Source organism: Pongo abelii, chromosome 16, assembly GCF_028885655.2.
Source record: "Pongo abelii isolate AG06213 chromosome 16, NHGRI_mPonAbe1-v2.0_pri, whole genome shotgun sequence".
In the NCBI taxonomy this organism is placed as follows: domain Eukaryota; kingdom Metazoa; phylum Chordata; class Mammalia; order Primates; family Hominidae; genus Pongo; species Pongo abelii.
The window spans coordinates 23,927,686-23,940,919 of NC_072001.2; the positions used below are offsets into that span (position 1 = coordinate 23,927,686).

Genomic DNA, 13,234 nt, shown 5'->3' on the forward strand with positions numbered 1-13,234 from the left:
CAGACCCAGCCCCCTGCTCTGATATGATTCCACCAGACTGTATTCCAGCTGTCCTCCCTAACCTGGACCTAGATATTTTCTTTCTTTCTTTTTTTTTTTCTTCTTTGTGAGATGAAGTCTCATTCGGTGGTCGGTGGTCAGTGGTCCAGGCTGGAGTGCAGTGGCACAATCTCAGCTCACTGCAACCTCCACCTCCCAGGTTCAAGTGATTCTTCTGCGTCAGCCTCCTGAGTAGCTGGGATTACAGGTGCTGGCCATCACGCCCAGCTAATTTTTGTATTTTTGTAGAGACGGGGTTTCACCATGTTGGCCAGGCTGATCTTGAACTCCTGACCTCAAGTGATCTGCCTGCCTCAGCCTCCCAAAGTGCTGAGATTACAGGCGTGAGCCACCGTGCCCAGCCCCTGGGCCTAGATATTTTCTCATGACCCTTTCCAAAGCCAGATTTGCATCGATTAGTTATATGTATGTGATAGGTTTTTCTAAAGTTTTTTTAGATGTTATCTTTTTACTTTAGTATAAAAGTGCTTTGAATACGCTGAGTGTTAAATACATGTTTGTAGAATTTCATTGAAACTTTAATATTAATGAGAACCATTAACTTTGTGTGTGTGTGTGTGTGTGACACAGTCTCGCCCTGTCGCCCAGGCTGGAGTGCAGTGGCATGATCTCAGCTCATTGCAACCTCTGCCTTCCAGGTTCAAGCGATTCTCCTGCCTCAGCCTCCCGAGTAGCTGGTATTACAGGCACATGCCACCACACCTGGCTAATTTTTGTATTTTTAGTAGAGACGGGGTTTCACCATGTTGGTCAGGCTGGTCTCGAACTCCTGACCTTGTGATCCGCCCGCCTTGGCCTCCCAAATTGCTGGGATTACAGGTGTGAGCCACTGCACCCAGCTGATGTTTTTTTTAATTAAAAAACTTATATAAAATTTATTTTATTGTGGTATCTAGTTGAGTAAATTTTGACCTCTATAGATTCATGTAACCCCCACCATCATCAGGATGGAGAAGTTTCATCACCTCAAAAGCTCCCTTAAGGTGCTCCTTTTTATCACATGTTCCCTGGCCTCCTACCCTGGCAGCCACTGATCTGTTCTCCATCGGTGTAGGGTATTCTTTTTGAGAATGTCATGTAAGTAGAACCTTATTTTAAGTAACATTTTGAAACCATCTTCATTTACTCCCAGTAATATGTTTGAGATTTATCAGTTGTTCTGTGTATTAATGGTTCTTTATATTGCTGAATAGTAGTATTTCATCATTTGGATGTACCACATGGTGTTTATCCATTCTGCTATTGTAGGACCTTGTGGTTGTTTCCATTTTTCTTTCACAATTGTAATCCTGCTGTGAGCATTTCTGTACAGATTTTGTGTGAATGTAGGTTCCATTTCCCTAGGATAAAGTCCTAGTAGTGTGAAAGTTGGGTCATGTGCTGAACTGTTTTCTGAAGCAAGTTAAGGCATAGTTTTAGATGGTCTTAATGACTTAAAAATATTGTGATCTAAAAAGTTTACCAAGGTGTCAACTGTGTTAAGAACTTGAAATGCACCACTATTTCTTCATTACACTTTTGTTTATTCTTTGGAAAATACGACTTAAATAGCACACAGTTTATTTGTTACCATAAAAATTCTGACTAAATTTAAAGTTATATATGTGTATATAGCTACATATAACTATATATAGTTATGAGTATTAATACTAATATTGTATCTTTGAAATTTCATGATTCTACCCTATTTATGCAAATGAAAAAGGTTGGTAAATATTTTGCTAATTATTACTTGAACTGATTTTCTGTGTCAGTTTTTGTTCATGTTTATTTCAGATAACAGAGGGGTCTCTATATTTCAATATGCAAAGTTTTACCACCAAACTATTTCTGTACCTTTTAGGTGTCATTTTGTTTTCATCACCAATGTTATCAAATTATTTAACAATCTTATTGCTTCTAAATAATTTCTATTTGTAAGCCTACCTGTACACTATAATTAAATGTTAACTAATGTTTCTTATAGAAGAAGTCATCTATACTACATAATTTTCACTCTTAAGAAACTGATTTCAGTAGAATGGCTTAAAAATCCCATTAGGAAGTTGATGGAATATCATTTTGGAAGACATGCTTTAAATAATTTGATATATTGGTTTCTTTTCTTTTCTTTTTTTTTTTTTTTTTTGAGATGGCATCTCGCTTTGTCACCCAGGCTGGAGTGCATTGGCACCATCTCGGCTCACTGCAAGCTCTGCCTCCCAGATTCACGCCATTCTTCTGCCTCAGCCTCCCGAGTAGCTGGGACTACAGGCACCCGCTGTCATGCCCGGCCAATTTTTTGCATTTTTAGTAGAGGTGGGGTTTCACCATGTTAGCCAGGACGGTCTCGATCTCCTGACCTCGTGATCCACCCGCCTCGGCCTCCCAAAGTGCTGGGATTACAGGTGTGAGCCACCGCACCTGGCCAATGTTTTGGTTTCTTTATGAAAATTTTACTGGATCTGTTACAGATATGACTGATGTATTTTATTTTTAAGTTGTCAAACATTCAGTTCATGATGTGTGTTTAACTTTTCGGGGAGGGACATTTGCAGAGACTGACTAATGGTATGGCATTCTGAAAAGCAGTTACAGATTAAAAATTTTTTAATTCTGCAGATGATAGTGTTGAACAAAGTGGAACAAAGAAAGAAGATCTGGATGACAGAGAGAAAAAAGATGAAGAAGAAACTCCTACACCTGTATATAGTGCCAAGTGAATTCTGGACAGCTGGGTATGGGGCAAGCAACCAGGTAATCTTCTGAGTTTTGGCACTTTGGAAAGCTTGATCTGACACTCCTTTTCTAAATAACTTGGATGGATTATTAGTAATTTTTTGGTAACAATTTTTTTTTTTTTTTTTTTTTTGAGATGAAGTCTCACTGTGTTGCCCAGGCTGGAGTGCAGTGGTGGGATCTCGGCTCACTGCAAGCTTTGCCTCCTGGGTTCACACCATTCTCCTGCCTCAGGCTCAGCCTCCCGAGTAGCTGAGACTACAGGCACCTGCCACCATGCCTGGGTAATTTTTTGTAGTTTTAGTAGAGACGGGGTTTCACTGTGTTAGCCAGGATGGTCTCGATCTCCTGACCTTGTGATCTGCCTGCCTCGGCCTCCCAAAGTGCTGGGATTACAGGCGTGAGCCACCGCACCTGGCCTGTTAACAATTTTTAAAAATGTAATTTAAAAAATTTAAATATTGTGGTAAAATACACATACCATAAAACTTAACCATTTTAACCATTTTTATGTGTACAGTTCATTGGCATTAAGTATATTCACATTGTTGCCCAGCCATCACCACCATCCATCTCTAGAACTTTTGCATTTTCTCTGACTGAAACTCTGTATCCATGAGACACTAACTCCTTGCTGCCCCCAAGCAACCACCATTCTACTTTTGTCTCAGAATTTGACTACTCAAGGTGTCTCCTTATAAGGGGAATCATACAGTATTTGTCCTTTTGTGACTGGGTTATTGAACTTCTTAGGTCTGTGGGGTTCATCCGCATGTGTCAAAATTTTCTTCCTTTTAAAGGCTCAATACTAGTCCATTATATATGTAAGCCACATTTTATCCCTTCATCAGTGGGCACTCAGGTTGTTTTCATCTCTTGACTTGTGTGAGTAATGCTGCTATGAACATTGGTTTACAAGTGTCTTGAGTCTCTGCTTTTAATTCTTTGTGTCTATACCTAGGAGTGGAATTGGTCAATAGATTTTTTTTGTTTTTGTTTGTTTCTTTGAGACCGAATCTGGTTCCATCTCTGAGGCTGGAGTGTAGTGGTGCAATCTCGGCTCACTGCAAGCTCTGCTTCCCGGGTTCACGCCATTCTCCTGCCTCAGCCTCCCAAGTAGCTGGGACTACAGGCGCCCGCCACCACACCTGGCTAATTTTTTTGTATTTTTAGTAGAGACGGGGTTTCACCATGTTAGCCAGGATGGTCTCGATCTCCTGACCTCATGATCCACCTGCCTCGGCCTCCCAAAGTGCTGGGATTACAGGCGCCTGGCCAATAATGTAGTTTTATGTTTAACTTATTATTTATTGTTATTTTTGAGATTGGGTCTCACTCTGTCGCCCAGGCTGGAATGCAGTGATGTAATCATAGCTCACTGCAGCCTTGGACTCCTGAGCTGAAGTCATCTTTTTGCCTCAGCCTCCCAAGTAGCTGTGACTACAGGTGAACAACACCACGCTTGACTAATTAGAGACAGACTCTCACTGTGTTGCCCAGGCTAGTCTTACACTCCTGGCTTCAAGCGATCTTCCTGCCTCAGACTCCTGAGTTACTGAGATTACAGGTGTGAACCACTGCACCTGGCAGTAGATGTAACTTTTTGAGGAACCAGTAAACTGTTTTCCACAGTGGCTACACTGTTTTACATTCTTGCAGCCATATACCAAGGTTCCAGTTTCTCCACACCCTCACCAACACTTTTTCTTTTTTTTTCCTTTTCTGATGATAGCCATCCTTTTTTGTGGGAGTAGGTACAGCATCTCGTTGTTGTGATTTGCATTTCCCTGATGATTAGTCATGCTGGGCATCTTTTTACATGCTTATTCACCATTTGTATACATTTACTGGAGAAATGTCTTCAAATCCTTTGCACATTTTTTTTTTTTTTTTGGAGACGGAGTTTGGCTCTTGTTGCCCAGGCTGGAGTGCAGTGGTGCAATCTTGGCTCATTGCAACCTCCACCTCCTTGGTTCAAGTGATTCTCCTGCCTCGGCCTCCTGAGTAACTGGGATTACAGGTACCTGCCACCATTCCTGGCTAATTTTTTGTGTTTTTAGTAGAGACGAGGTTTCACTATGTTGGCCAGGCTGATCTTGAACTCCTGACCTTGGGTGATCCACCCACCAAGGCCTCCCAAAGTGCTGGTATTACAGGCATGAGCCACTGTGCCTGACCCTTTTGCCCATTTTTTAATTGAGTTTTTTGTTTTGGGTTATAGGAGTTCTTTATCATGGATGGAGTTCATAATCTCTTCCCTTTCTCCAACCTGGTGAAACCCATATATTTATTCTTTGCTTACTTTATTTTGTGTAATTAAATTTTTTAAATGTGTGATGCATTTTTGTTCCAATTAAAAATATACCTGGATTCTTATAAAAATGTATAGATGATAAAGATTTCACGTGACTGCCCACCCCAATTTCAGTTTTCCTCTAAGAGTTAGCCACTATTATCCCTTCAGCGTGGATATTCAGACTTTCTGTTCCTTGAATGGACATACCTGTGTAAATGTACATATATAAAAATAATTTGTGATGCCAGGCATGGTAGCTCACGCCTGTAATCCCAGCACTTTGGGATGCTGAGGTGAGAGAATTGCTTGAGGCCAGCAGTTTGAAGCTGCAGTGAACTATGATTGTGCCACTACACCCAACCTGGGTGACAGGGTGAGACCCTGTCTCTTAGAAAAAGTCCGTGTGTGGGGTTAATAATAGTACCTACCTTGTAGGCTGTTATGGGATCAGCACAGTAGGCCAGGCAGAGTGCCTATGCAGTTATCTTGTGTGTAGTAAGTACCAGCATATACTACCTGTTATCCAGAAGTTTGCTGAAATGTGCCTTGTATTTTCTCTCTTTCCATTTTCATCAGTTTTACTAGAAGTTATCAGTTTAATTGAGTTTTTTCAAAGAGCCAGTTGTTGGTTTTATTGATTTTGTTTGTTTTGTTTTTCATTGGTTTCTGTTTACTCTTTATTATTTCCTTTTTTCTGCTTCCTTTGGGTTCCATTTGCTCTTCTGTCTCTTCTAGTTTTTTTTTTTTTTTTTTTTTTTGAGACACAGAGTCTCGCTCTGACTCCCAGGCTGGAGTGCAGTGGCACCATCTCAGCTCACTGCAAGCTCTGCCTCCCAGATTCACGCCATTCTCCTTCCTCAGCCTCCCGAGTTGCTGGGACTACAGGCACCCGTCACCACGCCTGGCTAATTTTTTGTATTTTTAGTAGAGGCGGGGTTTCACCATGTTAGCCAGCATGGTCTCGATCTCGCGACCTCATGATCTGCCCGCCTTGGCCTCCCAAAGCGCTAGGATTACAGGTGTGAGTCACCACACCCATCCCTCTTCTAGTTTTTTAAGGTAAAGGCTTAGATCATTGACTTTAGATTTTTTGTCTTTTCTAACAGGTGTTCAAAACTATAATATTAATCTTCTTTATAAGGCTATGGCATAGACTTCAATTTCATAAAAAAAAAGAAAGCAAAATCTGGAAAATGTTATTTTACAGAAATGAGATGCCAGTTACTTAAAACAAGCTTATTTATATTTTTGCACTAAATATTTTTTCAAAATAATCCATTTCAAGATTATTACCAATATGTTCAATTTAAATATTTTATGAAGAATAAAAGGAAATAGGAGGTAGGAAGAGAGCATAAAAGTTGATTCACTTTTAGCTTTACTTTTATTTCTTTCCTTCCCAAAACTATAGAATCAAGGGTATTCTAACTTCCTCAAATCCTTGAAAAGGCACATTTATTTTATTTTATTTTTAGGAGGGGGAGATTTTTCCTAATCTGGCAATTTTTAATAAAATAAGCACCAAACTGCAGACTGGTTATTGATTTGGTTTGATTAATGTATCTTCCCCTTTGTAACTTCTCCTTGCTTTTAATTTTATGGCAAACATTAGCTAATGATACAACAAGTGACTCCTATTTAACATTTCAAATCTCAGAATTCACAGGCAAGGGAAGGAAAGTGAATGCCATGCTGAGTAAGCCAGAGCAGGTTAAATAATTTTCCATGGATATGATAAAGAAAAAACTTTTCTTTATTCTTAGCTGATTCTTAATCCCTTAGAGCAGAGATAATATTATGTGAATAGCACCAGGAAATGGAATGAAGTGTAATGACTGGAGTCTCAGCAGAATTGTGTGAAATAAACCATATGACCAGAGGCCTTGAAAATCAAAGTGAATATGTCATGGCTGTCTGGTATCTGATCACTGGTGAATGTGTCTCTTCATTACATTCGTGTTTTATTATTATTATTATCATAATCATCATTCATCTGTTATTGTAATTTCTCAGTTGAAGAAAATTAATGTCAGAAATAGAATGCTTTACTTAATTTGTACCCAAGCCAGTGCTAGTCAATACTCATAGAATTCCCAGTGCGCTGTCAATGCACTTCAACCTTTCCTTGTTGAGTCTTTAGTTGACTCCACTGAAGCAAATCCAACTTCTGCTCTCAGTCCTTGTACACGTATGTGAAGAATGCTAAATTTAAACTATTTCTGCTCAATTTTGTGCTGTCAGCTCTTTACACACCAGGCAGAATGCGATCACCTGAATTTGCTTTATATCTTATTTTAAGACCATTTAATTGGAATGATTTTGTGCCATTGTTTCAGTGCAGTATTAAAGTGACATCTTAGAGGTGAAAAACAAATACATTATTTGACTCCACCATTCAATCTCTCTAAAACCACCTTCTTTGCTTTGTCTGCCTTATTTGATTTATATATGAGACATAAGTGTCAATAACTTGTTTTTGATGGGTGCAATACTGCCAGGAAAATGGATATTGTTGAACATTAGGCTATAAAGAGGGGTATGAAGTATAATTCAGATGGGCTTCATGACACTTGTCCCTCATATGACACACATTCTTTTCATTTCCAATTTCATTGGAACAAGCAAAAAGAATGGTTTCCAATCTGTCCCACCTCATAAAAATAGACCTGTGTTTAATTCTTTAGGACCTAAAATTATCCTTTGGATATTGTCAACCAACCATCCAAGGAAAATGTTCCTAGCCAAAGTAATAGAAATCTTCTAGGTATTGAGATGGTGAAAATATTATTGTTACCTTGCTTTTAATGATTGCACAAAATATTACAGAAACCCAAATGTGATGATAATAGTGAGATAGCAGGGTACTTCTGTCCCCTTTTTATTAAATTGTGCCATTTTCTCAGTAGCATACTGTGGTTTGCAAATGTAATACTTTTCTAATAGAGATCTGATCACCGACTCTGATTTTTTAAAAATATAGTAAAGGAATTGTGTTTGTCAAAGCCCAGGCCGGGTGCTGTGGCTCAAGCCTGTAATCCCAGCACTTGGGGAGGCCGAGGCGGGTGGATCACGAGGTCAGGAGATCGAGACCATCCTGGCTAATCTGGTGAAACCTCGTCTCTACTAAAAATACAAAAAAATTAGCCAGGCGTGGTGGCGGGCGCCTGTAGTCCCAGCTACTCGGGAGGCTGAGGCAGGAGAATGGTGTGAACCTGGGAGGTGGAGCTTGCAGTGAGCCGAGATCGCACCACTGCACTCCAGCCTGGGCGACAGAGCAAGACTCTGTCTCAAAAAAAAAAAAAAAAAAAAAAAAGAAAAGCCCCAAAGCCTCATTTAGTTGTAACCAAAGACAAAGATCTTACATGAAAGATGCTACTTTTCTTTCTTATTATAGTTGATGATGGAGGATAGGGGTTCCAATTAAACTTCTATTCTGGTTTCCATGATTAGCAAGTTGGATTACAAATGCTACATGTCCAAAGCACAGAGCCTGATAGAATGTTGGCTGCCTGAATTTCAGATGTCCAGATATTTTTGAGGAGAACCTATTGAGTATGTCACATCAAGCTTGTTATGTATAAACTAAATTTCCTCACAGAAATCAGTCTATGTTGTTAAATAGTTGGCATTGAGTCAAGAATTATTTTTAGTTCCAATTTACTAGGAAAAAAAAAGAATATGTAGTCCATTTCTTCAAAAGGAGTATTAAAGAAATAGAAGAATGTATAATTTCTCTGTCCTAGGCTTTGGAAAAATGCCTACATCATATCATGTCTCTTCTACAAATACTAGTTAATAAATGCATAATTCCAAATTTGGCAAAAATAAAAAATACCCTAATAAAAAATACATTATTTTAAGCATACTCAGAAAAGTTAATTATTTTATATTTATATTAACACTTTTACATTTTTCTCCTTCAGTACATGAGTGACTTCTGGGAAGCTATGTAGCCTAGATAAGGGTATGTAGTCTACGTAGGTGACCCTATCTGAACAAAGATCCCTAGTTATAGTGGAGTTATTGGACTGAAAACCAATCCTTAGCAACTTTAGGAAGATTGTCAATTAATGACTAATGTCAATTAAGCTACGGTGATTGTTGATTTTTTAAAAATATTGTACTTTAATTAGAAGAAATTAATTGAATTACATTTTTCTCTTTTTAAGCTCTTCAATCATCAACAAGAGAAACAGGGAACCTACACTAACATTTACATAAATTTTGTTCTTGCATAACCACACTAGCTGCTGAGAACAAAAAGATACTAGCATAGGGTATTTCCTAATAAGTATTTGGGTTGCTTCGCTCCATCAAAAGATTTTAAAAAACACAGGCTAGTGAAAATAATGAATTGTAACAGCTAGAAGGTGAATTTTCCCTAAAGGAAGATAAGGTAAAGTAGGGGACAAAGTATATTGGGAAAGCAGAAGCTCTGACAACAAGAACATCATTTGTAAAACTCCTTCCTGCTTCAGTGAAACTTTGGTCTTAATAACTTTCCATGGTGATCTCCCCTTCAACCACCAAATTGTTCCTCTTCCAATGGCAACTTTACTGATGTAAAGGTCTAAACATACATAGTTTCTTTAATCTATATCCCCAGAGATTCCTTGAGCAAGTGGATATCACCACAGTAAGAAATCTATAGTTTCTCCCTTTGTCTTGGTAGATTGCTTTAGACGCATTTATAATATTTGGTAATTTCGGTAATGTTTTTTTCTTTTTTTACCAACTACCTTTTGTTTACCTACCTTTCTTTTTCACCATCACCTATAGGACAGTAAAAAATTAGTAATATAGAATAATGTTATTTAGTACTAGAAATAAGAGCTTTGGGATTGAAAATGATATTCTCATTAATGGTGAGATTTTGTTGGTAGATTTCTATCTCTCTGGCAGTTTTGTAGTTTTGAGTTGCATTCCTTTGGGTTCCCTCACCATATATGCCATGTATATAGTTTAAAATTTTGCCAAAGTATTTATGTTTATAAGCTTCAAATTTTTTTGCAAGTCTAGTAATAGATTGTCGTAGTCCCCAAGGCACATTTAAAATTGAAAATGGAACTTTTCTCCAAATATTTTTGTACTTACATAGGAAATCCAGAGTGGTTGCATAAGGGTCTTTAAATTTCAGCTTGAATTTGCTGTCACCCTCAAATAAATACCTTAGATAAATGGTTCTTGGCCTACTTGTGCTTTTTAGCACTCAAAGCATGATTGTGTATTTAAAAGTGAAAATATTTCATTGTCCGGTTTCTCATGTTGAAAGGGCAGCTAGATAACCATCCTTTACGATTCAAGGATTTGAACAATCACTATTAGATGGAAAAAGTACTACGTGTTATACAAAAATACATATATAAATAGCTACAAGACCTTTAATATCAGTAATTATGGCAGCATTGGAAGAGTTGGCTGTCAATAACATTTATATACTAAATACATTAACAGACATTTCTGAAACTTTGACATGGGTTTCCTATGAGCGCTGAGACTCTCAAAGGCCAAATTAGGTTTTACAAAATTATGTCTCTCTCTTTCATTGCCCAATTAACTACTTTGTGAACAGTGACATTTATTATCTATAAATAGATATTTTAAAGGTCAAAGAGAGAGAGAAACAGAGATAACTCTATTTTCTTTCTCTTTCTTTTCTCTTACTTTTTTCAGCAACCACTTTTCAAAAAGAAGAAAGATGAGAGCAAGATTAAGAGAAGGACGAGGAGGAGAAAGAAGGAAGCATGTTTATTTTCTGCAATCTATAAAAGCACACAGTTCATCCAGATATTGCAGAATTGCAGAGGATTAGATAGACATCATTCTGAAAGTCTTCCTTATAGGTGTATTTTATTCAGTGTTTGGGTCTAGTTATTAAAAGGGACTTTATTTCCACCCCACCTTCTTCTAGAGAGTATTTCAGGATTCAACTAAGGGGTGGGGCAAAGGGAAGTGAACACATGCTTTTATGAGCTTTCTAAAACATCTGCTAGATATACAGTGATCCATTTGCACTTAATGTGAAATACTGGCCTTAATTCACAATTGGGATGAGGAGAGAGAAGAAAAGCACAATTGAGGTAGTCACCTATTATTTATCATGCTATCAAGCCCTGTAATTAAATAAAATCATGGAGACTGAAGATAGAGAAATAATACACTTCTAGTAAACAAGTACAGTGTGACACAGAAAGAGGGGACAAACTATAGTTGTTCTGAGTTAGAACATGAGTCCAAAATGTTGAGTTTTGTGTACTAGATGTAATAATTATTTAAGAATTGAAAGAAAACTCATTTATTTTGTACAAAGCTAGTGGTTTAATACACACCAGAGTATCATGGTGATTTCTGGGTGAAATCCTCCTCTTACAGAAAAATATCTACCAAATTAGATAACCTTTTGCTTTTAGATGGCTTTGACTGTTACAAAGCTCTGTTTTTAATTTCTTTGAGACAGGGTCTCACTCTGTCACCCAAGCTGAAGTGCAGTGGCACAATCATGGCTCACTACAGCCTCAACCTCCCGGGCTCAAATGATTGAGTAGGTAGAAACACAGGCATGTGGTACTACGCCTGGTTAATTTTTAATTTTTTTTTTTTTTTTTTTTTTTGTAGCGATGGAGTCTTACTACCTTGCAAAGGCTGGTCTCAAACTCCTGGACTCAAGTGGTCCCTCTGCCTTGCCCAGCGCAAAGCTCATTTTTAATGGTGAGATAAACTTTTACCTTGCTATAATTACATGACAATCCTCTTAAGTTGCGCCTGAGGATCTAGGATGCAGGTGCCACTGGGGATAATTTGTAATACGTCACTTTGCTAAAAAGGTGGAAATACATTTGTATCTTCTGCTAATATATAGGCTGCTTCAGGGTTCTACTTTCAGGTGTTTTTGAGATTGTTGATATTAAGCGTCATGGCTATTTAGTTGCTATAAAACTAAGAACACCATTTAACTGGTTTGTGATATAGGTAAACACATATTTGAGGAAAAGTTTAAGATCTTTTGTATTTTAATAAAATAAAATCAGCTTTGTCTGAAGATTCATTTGTCATACTAATGTATGCAAATAAAATCAGAGTTTCAGTAGCCACTGTGCCTCTAACGGTTATATTCTTTTAATTAGAATCAAGCAATTAATTCTAAAAATGTCTCTATATTTTTCTGAAAGCATTGCCCTTCTTTACCAAAAGCTTTATATGTGTTCCCATTTTATGTTTTAACATGTGAAATAATTAAAACGCATGCTTTGCTTCTTATTGGAATTAATTGACCCTCTTTTAGCATAGGTGGATTTAATGTGGCTCTTTGGAATCGTGTGGCGTGTGGCTTTCTAATTCATATGCGCTTGTTGATATGTCATGTTAGAAGACATTGAGTTTTTGTTATATGTTGACACCTTAAATCCCACACTGCTGATTTACATAACTATGAAATTAGCAACAGCCAACGTCCCTTCTAGCATTAACTTATATTTTTGAAATAGTTAATAAAGATAATAAAAATTTCAAAATGTTACCCAAAATTTTAGTTCTCCTACATTAATAAGTAGAATTAAGCTAAAATTCAATTTCAAATCAACACAACACTGAATGCCTTCTGTTTGTATTTTTTTCTTATTTAATTGAAAATACTCAAAGTGTGGTTTAAAATGACTGCTTTAACATGTTGGGTTACTTAATGCTATTACTTCACTCCTTCCTTTTGTCTTTCATGCTCGAAACAGTATTAGAAACATTACTCATAAGTGATTTTAATCATTGCTTTAGTCCTTCAGTTTTGTATTCAGTCAATAAACAGTTATTGAGTACCTACGACGTGCTGAGCACTGGAAGAATACTCCCCTAAGAAGCTACCAACTCACTCTCCTATAGCATGTTTGAAATAGGAGCCAGGTTTCAGCTTTTGTCAAAGCCACTGCTTGCACCAAGTTAAGATTTGCTTTAGTGTAGTGCTTCTCAAATTTTAATGTGCCCAGGAATCATCAGGGGATTTAATTAATGTCAGATTTATATTCAGTGGGTCTGCAGTGGGACCTGAGATTTTGCATTTCTCATAAGCTCCGGGTTGATGCAGATGCTGTTGGCCTGGAGACCACAATTTGAGGAGCAGGGCTTTAAAGATGTGATTTCTTTGAATAGGTTTGTATGTCCACCCATACA

General features: G+C 37.6%; 1 protein-coding gene across 5 annotated transcripts in view; it reads left to right on the top strand.

Annotated features, from left to right (window-relative positions):
* The window catches only part of LOC129050307 (golgin subfamily A member 6-like protein 1), an 86,178-nt gene that overhangs the window by 2,829 nt on the left and 70,115 nt on the right, over positions 1-13,234 (top strand). For 3 of the 5 annotated variants that reach the window (XR_010137322.1, XR_010137321.1, XM_063716431.1), the window contains exons 3-4: positions 2,662-2,796; positions 11,690-11,782. The gene's annotated coding sequence lies outside the window, so the exon portion shown is untranslated. Of the gene's footprint in view, positions 1-2,661; positions 2,797-10,747; positions 10,918-11,689; positions 11,783-13,234 lie in introns of all 5 variants that reach the window. The other 2 variants (XR_010137320.1, XR_010137323.1) reach the window with 2 other exon arrangements.